This window comes from Excalfactoria chinensis, chromosome 4 (genome assembly GCF_039878825.1).
Source record: "Excalfactoria chinensis isolate bCotChi1 chromosome 4, bCotChi1.hap2, whole genome shotgun sequence".
NCBI classification, from domain to species: Eukaryota; Metazoa; Chordata; class Aves; order Galliformes; family Phasianidae; genus Excalfactoria; species Excalfactoria chinensis.
The window spans coordinates 84801169-84813632 of NC_092828.1; positions in this window are offsets into that span (position 1 = coordinate 84801169).

Here is a 12464-nt window from a genome sequence, read left to right on the forward strand (position 1 = left end):
AAAGCAAACCAATAGCATTAGGGTGGGAATTCCCACCGCATCCCCCTCATCTAGCCCTCTCATCCCTGTCTCAAGATCAAAAAGGCAGCAGCGGTGCAGCTCTGTCTGCGTGAGAACAGAGCCTGTGGAAGGGAGCGTCCACCTGGGAAAGCTGCTTTGGGAAGATGCCTGAAAAAGAAACAATTGGAGCATCAGCACAGGGTGAGGCCGCTACCTGATGCTCCCAGAGAAGGGTGAAGGAGAAACTATTTGTGCTCAGGATAGGCAAGAACCTGCCTTCTTTTCCCTTTCGAATGGCACAGTCTTCATTTCCATATAGTTATCAGACCCAGGGTAGTGTTTACAGAGAAGGCAGTTTGATAGAGGTAAACGCTGCAGGCAATATAGTGCTTGGGGGAATACGTTTTGTCAGATTGTGCTTTCTGCTTAACTGAAGGCTAAAGCCCCCCAGCACAAACCATCTTGCAGTTTGCATTGTGGAGCAGAACAGAAATGGAATGTGCCACGAGTGCGTCCTCTGTTGTGAAGGAATGAATGGAAAAGATTGAGAGAACTCAAGGTTTTTCTGGTCCCAAATTTTTGGCACTGACCTGGTCTCTTGCTGCACCTGGCAAAATCTTTCCCAGTGGTGTGGCTGTAATGCAACAAGATAATAGGTAAGAACGGAGTGGTGAACATCTCTGTAAGGATGTGTAAGGGGGCTGGATTTTCCTCTTTCCCCATCTTGCTTTCCTGGGAAGCCATTTTGCTGCACGTCTGGTGTTCCTGACCCACCGCATGGGAAGCCTTGAGTAATCCCACACTGCACTGAGCGTGTTTGAGAAGTTTTGTATGACAAGATCGCTAAGTGGCCTGCCCTTTGCTCTGCCCCCTCTCGTGTTTGTCACATCTAATAATGGGCAGAAATGTGGTGTGTGCCACTGAACACGGGGAATTTGTTTGTGTTCCGTGTTTGCCACATCCTTTTAATTTGAGGAGAGAGCGTGGGAGCAGGGAATGGCTCAAAACGCTGCTCACTGCTACCTCTGCCATAGACCACATACAGCTCTTAGGCAATGATGTGAACTTCAGCTGAAGCTTGGACTTTAGAGTGGCAGTCGTGTCTCAAGGGGCAGACTTAAGTGCTATAAAATGTTGTATCTGTTTCAGTGAATGGCTAAGGGTATATAAGACATGCTGCTGTCAGTGCTCTCTTATCTGCTGCGGAGATGCTGCTCACTGTAATTTTGAAGGAGGATGTTGTCAAGCTTTATATTGTTACTGTACAGGAATTGTAAAGGAGCAGGCAGGCTGTCTTCAACTGTTAGCCTATGTGGGGTGCTCATGCACTTCTGTAATACATGTTTTTGTTACAGCCAGGTGCAGGACTGTACTGCTGCCATCAAAGTGAGTTTTGTCTTTAATTTCAATATGGGTAAGTTTGGACAGAGCTCCTTGGAGAGAGCTCTTCCAGTCACACAATGATAACGACTGGTATACATGTAGGAGAGTCATGACTTGTGAATTTCTAATGGTATTTTCTTGCCCAGAGATCTTATTGTTGAATGCATGTCAGAGAGAGCCAGCCTAAGGGCTCTTCCAGTTGGGTACTGCTGGTCTCTGTTCCTAAATGTAGCAGGTTAACTTGTTCCCACTGCCACCTCCCATCCTTTCTCCTTTTTGTTTCCTCCTTGCATGCTCAAAGTACAGTGAGTGAATAAATACAGCACAGCTAGACTTCTGCAAGTGTGAATGTTAGAGGGCTCTTTCATCAAGACGCGCAAAGCATAAAATGCAAGAGGCTTTTAATGCGGTTCTGAAGTCACAGAAGGAAGTTGCTAAAAACACTGGTGGGGTCCTTATGAAAAATCAAGACTTTTTTTAGGAAGGCTAGAAAAGTTATGCTGGGAGATAATTTGTGGCCAGCTTAGATACTGGCCATTTTGAGAGGGTGACATCAAGATTAGGTTGAAAGCTTCAATTGCCTTTATTACACAGTCCAAAGGAAAACTGGGCTGGTGTAGCTGGGATGTTAACAGGAGAGGAATACATAAAATAAATCTGTTCTCCTGTGGGGCCTGCCTTCCCTCCTCAGCCAGTATTAAATGGGGACGAGGTCTACTTTTAAATACCTACGGGTATTCAGCAGTCGGCAGGGAAGCTTCCACAAAGCAGATAAAGTCCCTGAAATATCAGAAAGGCATCTGCCTTGTTCCATAGGCTACGCAAGAAGCGTGGGATCTTAAATGAGACATGGAAATTAGGTGGATTGAGCCAGTAGGAGAACGTTTTTGAGAGGCATCTGGTTTAGGATTGTGCAATGTCTAGCATGGGTGCTTTCTGGGACAATTCCCCATCCAAGGCTCAGTTCCATTTGCTTTATATCTAAGCCCTTCCAGGAGCGTATTGCAGAGACTTCTGAAATGATGGCAATCAGACAAGAATGGGATTCTGGAGCATGAGTGCTTTGTCAGTGTGATATTGCACCCAAGAGGGGAAGCCCTGCTGACAAGATAATTTGGCTGCTTCTGGGACCTGGCTAGCATTTCCAAAGGATATCTCGTGTATATACTGGCTCTGTGCACTGGAGGAATGTCCTATGGGATAGCTGAAGGCAAGTGATGTGCCAGGATTAGTGCTGCTCTTGGGTAAAACCTGATGGTTTCCCATTAACCAGAATATTTTAATAATGTCTTAAGGGTATTTCCAACAAGCCTAAGACTTCAGATGGCTGTTCTTATCATTATTTATGTTTTCCTAAGCTTTCTCAATATCTTTTTAACTTCCAGCTGTGAAATGAAAATACAGCATTCTTTTATTTTTTTTAGTTTGCTTTATGCAGTGGTTGTGGACTAACTTTGTTATCTCTGATGCACTTTGTGTGAAAACAGCTTTTGATATCAGGATTTTAATTGTAAAAATGCAAAGCCAGCTAAATACCAGATAAAACCACCTGAGCATATGACAGAAACAATTTTGATGTGCCTCTGAATATATGGTAATGCAGCATTTGCCAAATGTGTGGGAAAACTGGTAGGGAAAGGAATGACATTTCGTGGTCCAAGCTAGGTATTACAGATGGCTTCCCTTTCAGCATTATACCTCTCATTGTCAGAGCTGTTGGGCTCCACATATTATGAGCTTTTGCAGTGGCCCATCTTTACCTGTGGATAAACTGGCTCCATATCAAATTCTCTCTAGATGATGCAGATTTTTTTTCTTCTTGAATGGGATCATTAGGTTGGAATTTAAGGCCTTTCTGGTAAAGGGAGAAGGGAGAGGGAAATCTTAAAGCCACGAAATGCTTCGTAAACTTAGCAAAACCATTCTTGACTCTTGGGCATGATGTACCAGTACCCTCTGAAAGAGCCTGGGAGGATGCTTCATTCTGAATTGGCAATAATCTGCATTGTGGACTAAATCCCCAGGAGTCCTCTATGTCCCTGTGAAGGTGGTGGAGTTCTGCTGGCACCCACTGGCCCAATGGCACACAAAGCGCTTGTTTAAGATCAGTGGTAAAGCTACAACCAGTAGCAGAAAGGCTGAATGTCTGTGCATTTAGATCAGAGAAGAAGTCTTTGCCCTTAGCCCTAAATGTTTTTTGGTCAGGTACTTGGAAGATTTCAACAGCAGCTTTCTGCTGGAGCAAGCATTAGTGAGCTTGGGAAGCTGTGGCTCAAAGGTGGGTATAAGCTTCAGACTCTGCAGGGCTGAACAGAGAAAGTGGTCCATGTAACCTGGCACTGTTACTTAGGTAGAAAATCAGCTGTAGATCAAAAGTATTGATGCTGCAATCAACATCGCAACGTCAGTGCTGCAAAAAGCTGACGAGGTGGGGTATCATTAAAATAAACTTAGAGAAAGATCTTTTACTAACAATTAATGGCCCAAATCCATCTCTTACAAGTGACTTGAGGAAGTAAAACAATGGAGGTTGATTGTTAAGCAGCTGATCCTGATAGTACAGGTCTGATTGCTTTGATAATAGGGGTGCAAGAATGGAAAGGCCCTTTCCAGGGAGTTGCACCCTTATACCTACTTTTAAAAAGTATTGTACTTTGACCATTATGAGAGGTAGTTACATGTCTTGAGAGGAAATATGGACTTTTGGTTTGCATTGTAACTTATCTTCTCTTCCAAAGGAAAACTTGGCACTCAGAACTTGCAATCTCCAGCAGGCATCCAACACGTGCTTTTGAGGAGGTGATTATTCTGTGTCACTGGGGCAGGTGCCTTTGCCTGTGAAGATTTCTGCTGTCATTAAGGAGTGATGTCCTTAAGGGGTTTGTATTTTTAGCAGCTGTGATTTATGTCCTGTGGGCTCCGTCTTTAAACCATGCCTCAAAGAGGGATAGGTTATTTTACAGAGAAACCCATGAAGTAATATATGCTTCAGGTCTGGCTTGCTTTAAAGCTGTGCATTAATTCGTGAGAACTGAGGTCAGCCTGCTTGTGCTGAGATCTGCACAACGGCATTTCCATGCCGTGGCCCATTTCATGCTGATGTGAGATGCAGGAAGTAATAGTTACCATATGAAGGTACATAGCGCTATTAATAACGCTAACTAATAAATATTAATGCAGTGGATTTCTAATTATTCTTTTTATCCTTAAGTCTCAAAATACACCATAGAATTTTCCCTGTGTAATAGAAAAAGTAATAGGGGTGAATTCTGTTTTTGTAGGAGTCAGATTCTGGTGCAGATGTAGACCCTTGCTCACAGCTTGCTGGCAAGATCCTGTGTTGCTTTGGACCTGTTGCTTTGTTGCTACAAAGGTGTGCTCATGAACATGCTCTGCTGGTCCAGAGGCACCGGTATGTGTGGGGAGCCACTGCAATGGAAAATGCCTTTTAGTGTTTCCAATCCCTTTCTCTTCTGTAAATAGAAACCCAAATCAAAGTGAGAATGAAGAGAAAGAAGGTAGCTTTTGACTACACTTAGCAAATAGTGGCTTAAAGAAAATTCAAAGCAGTCTTGTCACTGTTCTAACCCAGGGTACTTTGAGTTTGCCAACCCAGTGAAGAAGATTCTACTCTTTCCAGCCCTCTCTCTTCAATTTCCAGGAACTTCACATACCTCCTCTCCAATGTCCCATCATAGAAAAGCAGGAACCAGAAATACTCAGAAGGGTTGAAACATGTCATCTTTTGCTTGGTGCTAGGATTTAAACTCATTTGTTACAACCCACGTTCCTTTTCATGGAGAAGCATCGGGAGGAAGAAAATGTGATCTTATCCATTTCACATGTGAGAGGAAAATTCTTGTTAGGAAACCACAGTCTTTCCTCCAGGGTGGCCAAAGTATCAATGGGAATAAATGCACTTAACCCCTGTACCTTCAAGTCCCCAAATAACCTTATGCATAGTAGTCTGAGTAAGTGCTATTGCTGTTGTTGATAATGGTTATGTAGTAGCGCTACTTTCCTCACTCTTCATACTAGAAGTCATCATGTGCAGCTCTTCATAGTCTGAACAGACTGTAAACCTACTTCTGTGGTGAAGTTTTATATGTAGATTGTAGATTCCAAAGCTTAGTGCTGTGCTCTCTTCAATAGCAGTTATGATTCAACAAATAGGATTTGATTCATTATCAATTTAAAAAAAATATATATATATGAAAAAGGTGTTGCATCTGTGATGCGTACAATAGAGAAATATAAGAATGCAGTAATTATTTTCACTGTGGAGTCATGCTTTGATACTGCAGAATTGCTTTGTAAACGACGTTGTAAAGAGCATTTAAGCATCAGGTATTCTTCATCTTGTTCATTCAAAACTTACATCTATGAGGATGGTGCCAAGAAAGCATCTGTGCATCTCCGACAGACACTGGACTCAGTGTTTAACAGGGAAAGAGACTGAAAAAGTGAGAAAAGGATGTTTTCAATGAAGTACTTTGAACTTCTCTTGCACGTCCTTTTCTTTTGAGGGTTTTGTGAATTGCTGCAGCAATTTGCTAGGTATTAAAGGGAACAAATGAACAGGGCCTTCTTTTGCAAGACAAAGAAACAAATGTTTTAAGATTTTCAGATTGCTTCAACAATAGCTTGATGAAGATGGACATTGTAACAAATGAAATATTTAACTAGAGTGACCCTTACTGAAGTGATGTCAAGGGTAATAAGTAATACAATTGTCACATTGTATGCAATCACTCCTTTCTAAGCTACTGAGGCACAATTATTTTAAGCAAATTGAAACGTCTAATGGGGACAATACTGTTTTTCTTTAGCCGAAAATAATATAGCGAATCTTTTTAATCTTTTAAATGCTGTAGACTTTTAACGTGAAGGCTGATAAATTCACTCTTGATTTTATTCTTTCTAGCTAATATCTTTGCTCAGAAGCTTTCTTGTGAGACAAGTATTTACCAGTTTGGGCTCAAATGATGAAGAATAGTTATCCACTTAACTTGATTTTCCTACTGAAAAGATTAAAGAGGCTTCATTTTTTGAATGGCACTCTTGAGACTTGGCTGAAGTGTTTGTGATTTGGAGTAGCTGCAAAATTGTTCTAAGCAATGTAATTCAAGAAAACGTTTCTAAATTACCCAGACAATGAGAAAACAGCTTTGGGTCCTGAGTCACTCCTGTTGATGCAGATCAGAAGTAAAAGTTGCATCCCTTTTCCAAAGGTGCAGTGTGGTCTTCTGCATGCTTGGTGAGCTCTCCCTGCCATCACTGGGGAGTGATGTGTCAGCAGAAAGGTCAGGCAGATTGCACCTAAGTGTTAGGCACAGTCAGAGCTTGCACTGCGAGTCACTATGATAATGCTAGTGCTATATTCCCCCTCATCCTCTCCGCTTCTTTTCTCCTTCACAGGCTGCACTGTCTATCTGCAGGCTCTCTGGACAGGGATTTCCAGGAGCTAAGCATAAGTGCCTCTTCTTTCAGAAGACTGAGCTTTCTTTCCTGTGCGTGGGTTCCCAAACCTCTGGTCTTTAGACCCCTTACCTGAGGTTCCACTAGATTATCGTGTTTTGCTGTAGAAATATTTCTCCTCTTTATCATCCATCCACAAAAGTGTTGGAGGAAGTGTTGTGTGTTATCAGGTTACTGGTGTTGCCAGCTCACTGTGCCCACAGAACTACTGTAGAAGCATGAACAAAGATGCCTAGTACCAACTCATTTTCTCCTCTGACGGTCAGCATGGAGTCCTCTCCTCCACTCAGTCTAACATTTAAAATACCTTTCTTCTATTCTAAAGTTCTGTTTGCTCATGTTTCCTTGCTACCTTTTGGAATCAAATTATTCAGAAGTAATGTGTTTAGCATGTGTTCTGAAAGAGAACTGGCAGCCACTGCTTTCATGACAGCAGAGGAAGTGGCTAGCAGCCATTCCTGTCACCAGCCCTGTAAGTCAGGCACCAGTTGATGTTTTGGGATTGGCCCAGTGCTCTTCCTCAGTGACTGTGAGATTACCTGAATGCTCTGCTCATAGATTTCCTGAATATAGTGAGCTGAGAAACGTTACCTCCCAGATGAATTTACTGCAGACTAACTCAGCATACTGCCTCGCTCCCTTTTGCAGCGTTATCAGTACTCTGACCTTTGACAGTAAAAGAAAGAAGCATCACTGCTTGAGATTGGAGAGGAAAAAAAAGAAAAAATCTTAGTGACAACCACTGTAGCATTAGCATCTTATGTCAGAGGCCCCATCACCTGTCAAGGGGTAGTACCAGTCTGTGGAACAAGCCCTATTACCACAGTAAAGTACCTTGATGTTATTCTGGGGGTCCATCTGAAGGAAGGCTGGTAGCTGCAGCAATTGCTATATAGAAGAGATTTCCCTTTAAGAATCACAGGGGATGTGTGGACCAGCAGCTAGCCCTGAACCTTTGCCCTTGCCTCATTCATAGTTCAGCAGGACCTTTGTAATTCCTGTTTTCAAGTTGGCAGGAAACATGCACTGAAAACACTGCTCATCAGTTGGAAAGCCTCTCTCCTGATGAGTGCTGAGCTGGCAGCTTCTGACTTTCCAGTATCAGAAGTGAAGCTGCAGCCAAATGGCCAAACTAAGAGTATGTCCCCTTCAGCTGTCCATTGACGCTTCCTTTGAGAGCCCACACAGAAGTCATACATCTTCAGTTGATGCAGACTACAAAGGGCAGTGCATGACCTAGGTGAGTTTGGCACATGGATCCTCTGGTGTTTTGCTGTTGCCCTGAGCTCACAGGGTCCTAAACAGCCCATTTGAGGTGATCATATCATTTGATGGATGGCACTGAATGCTACAGGGTTCCGAGTTTTCCCAAAGAAGCTGAGAACACGTCAGATGTTGGACTGAATCTTTCCTTGTCCAGCTGGCAGCCTCAGGCCTATGTTAAAAAGCTTTTGTAAGCTTCTCGTACCAGCATATTAAGCCCAAGTGCTGCCATATTCCATATAGCAATAATTATGTCCTTTGCTTCTAACGTTCTGGATAATGTTTAGCTTTGCCTTTATTACTTGCTACTGTTCTGCTGGGAGCACTGGTTTGCATTCAGTTGTGGATCATTTGCAAATAGCCCTTGTGGCCCTGATTCAGCAAACATTTCTAGCAGGTGTGTACTTTTAAAGCGAGTGAATAAGCCTGGTTATGTCAGAGTAGCTCAGATCCTCAGTAATGTTTAAAGCAAAGCATCTAATCATTCCATGACTCTTATACTGCTCTTTCAAAAACGTGAGTCTGTGATCGACTCAGCAGGTGTCACACTGAGACCCCAAACTGCTATGAACTTCATTTCTTTACTCCTTAAATTGGGCTGGAGCTGCAGCTGGCTATTGGTTAGCATTGTGTAGGACTCTAAGACTTTGGGATTTCTCAGTAGGAGCAGCCACGCTTTCTGTCATTTTGTCATAAAGTTGGATCTCCTTGTGCTGCACACTTCCTTTGGCTCTATGTAAGTGTTAGGATGAAGCATGTTGTGGAGCAGGACATGCCAGGAGCATTCAGAATATTATGTCATTTAATGGATTGATTGGAACCCATAATGAAATATGGAGTGTCTGAGTTATTAGTTAGCTGCCTATGTAATTACTTCTGTTTAATAATTAATTGTGTTGATCTTTTTGTCTTGTTTTTGTTCCGTGCAGAGAATGGATCCTTCTTTTTGTCTATTTGCAGCCATTGGGCTACTGGGCAGAGGGCTTTGCAGCTAATCTTTCTCATTGTTCAAATGTCACCATCAAATATTTAGCATCTTGGTAACTCTAAAGCTATCACAACAGATTGGATGGCAACAATTAAAATTATGCCAACATCACTAAAACAGATATAACGGAGTGATGCTAGTTAAGCACTTAATGATCCCTTTCCCCAAGGAATTTCATTTCAGTTTCTTTATGCTGCCTGATTGCCTCAGTGCGTCCTGCAGGTTTTGTGCACTACTGCTCAGTGTAATACATATTCAGGCCTTTCTCTGCAGCTCTCATCATGCCAATCAAGGATGCAAATCGAGGTCTGTGTGACTGTGTGATCAGAATTTCTTGCTTGTTTGCAAGCCTGCAATGATAGATGGAGTGAATAAGAATCTGATGTGTATAAAAAGTAATCAGACCTTGTATCTGGCTTCTAGTAAACATCAGTATGACTTTCATCCACATGCTGCTGTAATCAACAAGAGGTTTTTATTGACTTGAATGGGAGTCGAATTAGGCCTAGTCTGTGGTTTGAGAATTGATCTGCAGGTATTGGGGCAGGCCCTTGGCTGGTGTAACCACCCCTTGTGCTCCTGGCAATCAGACAGTCGTTCTGAAGCACTGCAAAGCAGCAGGTTGCCCTCAACCCGTGCTCCAGCCCCACTGCTCTTGGGCACTGCTTTCCATTCAGTGGGAGCTCTGAGTTTTGCTTCATTCAGCTATTCACTTAGGAGCTCGGATTGCTCTGTGAACAGTGTTTAAAATATGTAATTATCTGTGGAAAAAAAATGTTCCACTTGAAAGGGATTCTACTAATCATTATTTTGAACTTTTGTAGCTTGACAATTTCATCGTTTATGAAAGAACAATATCTTCTACTTTATTTTGGCTGCAAGGGAGAAATGAGCCTAATTAACAGGAATAAAAATAAACGAAGTTGATAGAAAAAGTAGTTCTCACACGTTTTCAGATCTTTGCTTGCAAATACTGACATGAAATATTATAAAGGCTTTATGAAGCGTCCCTGCTTTGGGGTCTTGTCAGGGTGAAGGGTCAGAGATAGCTGTATGTGGATGGAAGGCTTTTTGTGTGCCGTTTTGGGACTGTATGTATTATGAAACACTCATAGAGCTGTGACACCCTTCCTGTTCCTTAAGTACTACAATGAATATTAAGACCCTGTAAAATTGTTTGAGCAGAGACTTATTCTGTCTGCTCTGCTTTGAAAGGATATAGGAAATATATCCTATGGGAACACTTCTGGCTAGCTAAGCTCTCCAGGGTCAGGCTTGAAAGTGTATTGGATTGATGTTCCTGGAGCAGCTCCAAGAATGCCTGGCCAGTTGTACGGCTGCATCTGCCCTGAAAACCAGAGAAACAAACATGCCCCTATTTCTGAGATGCATGGCTGCTTATAGGCCTACTCCACAGCAGTGAAAACCAGTGTGGTGCTTTTTCCTTCAAAACAGGGATTTATGCTGATTTATGCTACCTGAAAATTGATGTCTCTACCTCTGTATGAATGCACAGCCACCAGTTTCTTTTTTCTTTTAACTAACCTATGTGATATTTCCAGTAAGGACTCCCAGAAGGTGGCAAATTGAACATAGTTACTTTAATGAGAAATATGCCCTGCCTGTCAGGAAGCCCTTGGCTCTGTTGTGAAGCACGATGGCTTTGCCATCTCTCAGTACAACATGGCTCCTTAGCTCAGCCTGGGGTTGGAGTCAGCAGGGCAAGGGCCTGGCCAGGTTAATCATAGAATACTTTGAGTTGGAAGGGGCCCTTAAGGCATCTGGTCCAGCTCCCCTGCACTGAACTGGGACACCTACAGCTCCATCAGGTCCTCAGAGCCCTATCCAGCCTGACCTCAGGATTCTCTATGGATGGGGCACCACCATATCCCTGGGTAACCTGTGCCAGTGCCTCACTACCCTTACTGGGGAGAAAAATGTCTTCCTTATAACCAGTCTGTTTTCCCCTCTTTTAATTTGAAATCATTACCTCATACGCTATCACAACAGACCCTGCTACAGGTTATGTCCCCCTCTTTCTGTGTTTGGAGAGAACAAATGCGGGGGTTGACAGTGATCACCTTCTTATGAAGATGCTGCCTGTGTTTTTGTATTGTTTCTCTGCTTTCCTGAGTTTCATATTCACTGGCTTTATTTTCTTCTCCCCTCCCCTTTGCTATATCCATTCAATATCAAACCACGCAGCAACAAGTGTGGCTGTACTGACTCATCTTTCTCTAATGCCAGGCTCATGTTAAGCATTTGACTGCAAAGCCCTTGGCAACCATTGCCTGTAGGTGAAAAAAATCACTGCTTTTTCTTTCTTTCTTTTTATTTTTCTCTTGCGATGATTTTGGAGTTGCTCCTTTTTACTTCTAAAGGTTTCAGTTCACGATGATATCGGGTGAGCCTAAGAAATATTACCAAACTCAGCCAAAACACACAGGAGGAACGAAGAGACCCAGAGAACAGTCATCAGAGAGAGTAACGCCAGCCAGGCAGGCCTGCAGAGGAAGTGGGATGGCAGAGGTACTTTATATAATAGCAACTAAACATCTGTGTATTCACACCCACTCATGTTCTGTTACTATGCTGGGGAATAGAAGGATTTCTTCAACAATGCTCTTTACCTTTCCTCCTTATTATTTGAGCTTATGAATACTTTGAAAGCAATTTAACGTTTCGCAGAGAAATTTCACGCAGGTTTCTCTACACTAGGGAAAATGTGAACAGAATTTGCATTGTGATGTTAACTTTAAAGTCCTGAGTTGGGTAAAGCCTCCAGTTCTACCTATTGCTAACATGTGGAGCAGTCTTTCCCCTTCTTTATCTCCTCGTTTTCCCACAGCAGTGTTTTACCAGCCAGATATTTAGTTCTCTTTCCTGAGGAAGAGTTGATTCTCTTTCCCATCAGCTCCTGTTGTCTGTTGATCTTTAATCTCCTCATGGATCTCTACTTAGTTCCTCACCCTGACCCATCTGTTTGGTGTTATTCTGTCGCTGTTAAAGTTCAGGCTACAAAGACTTCGCTCTTGTCTTCAAGTGCAATTAGCACAGACTGCATGGTAGACGTAAATCCTGCTCAGGGCACGGGGAGCTTGGCCATTGAGTTCAGTGGGGTTAGCGTTTGGGCACATTAGAGCCTTTCAGCGCGGCATAGCTTGCAAGTAATTTAGAATATTGGATTGAATCATATTGATAATTATTATTAACAAACATGCCATGATTAAGCCCTTCAGGAGCCCTTAAGAAGCTGTTTTCGCACAGCTGTTCCTGGTGCGTTGAGATTAAACTTCCTGTCAAGCTGGACATGTGCACACTTCCAGGCATGGGCTGACCTCGCCAGTACTTT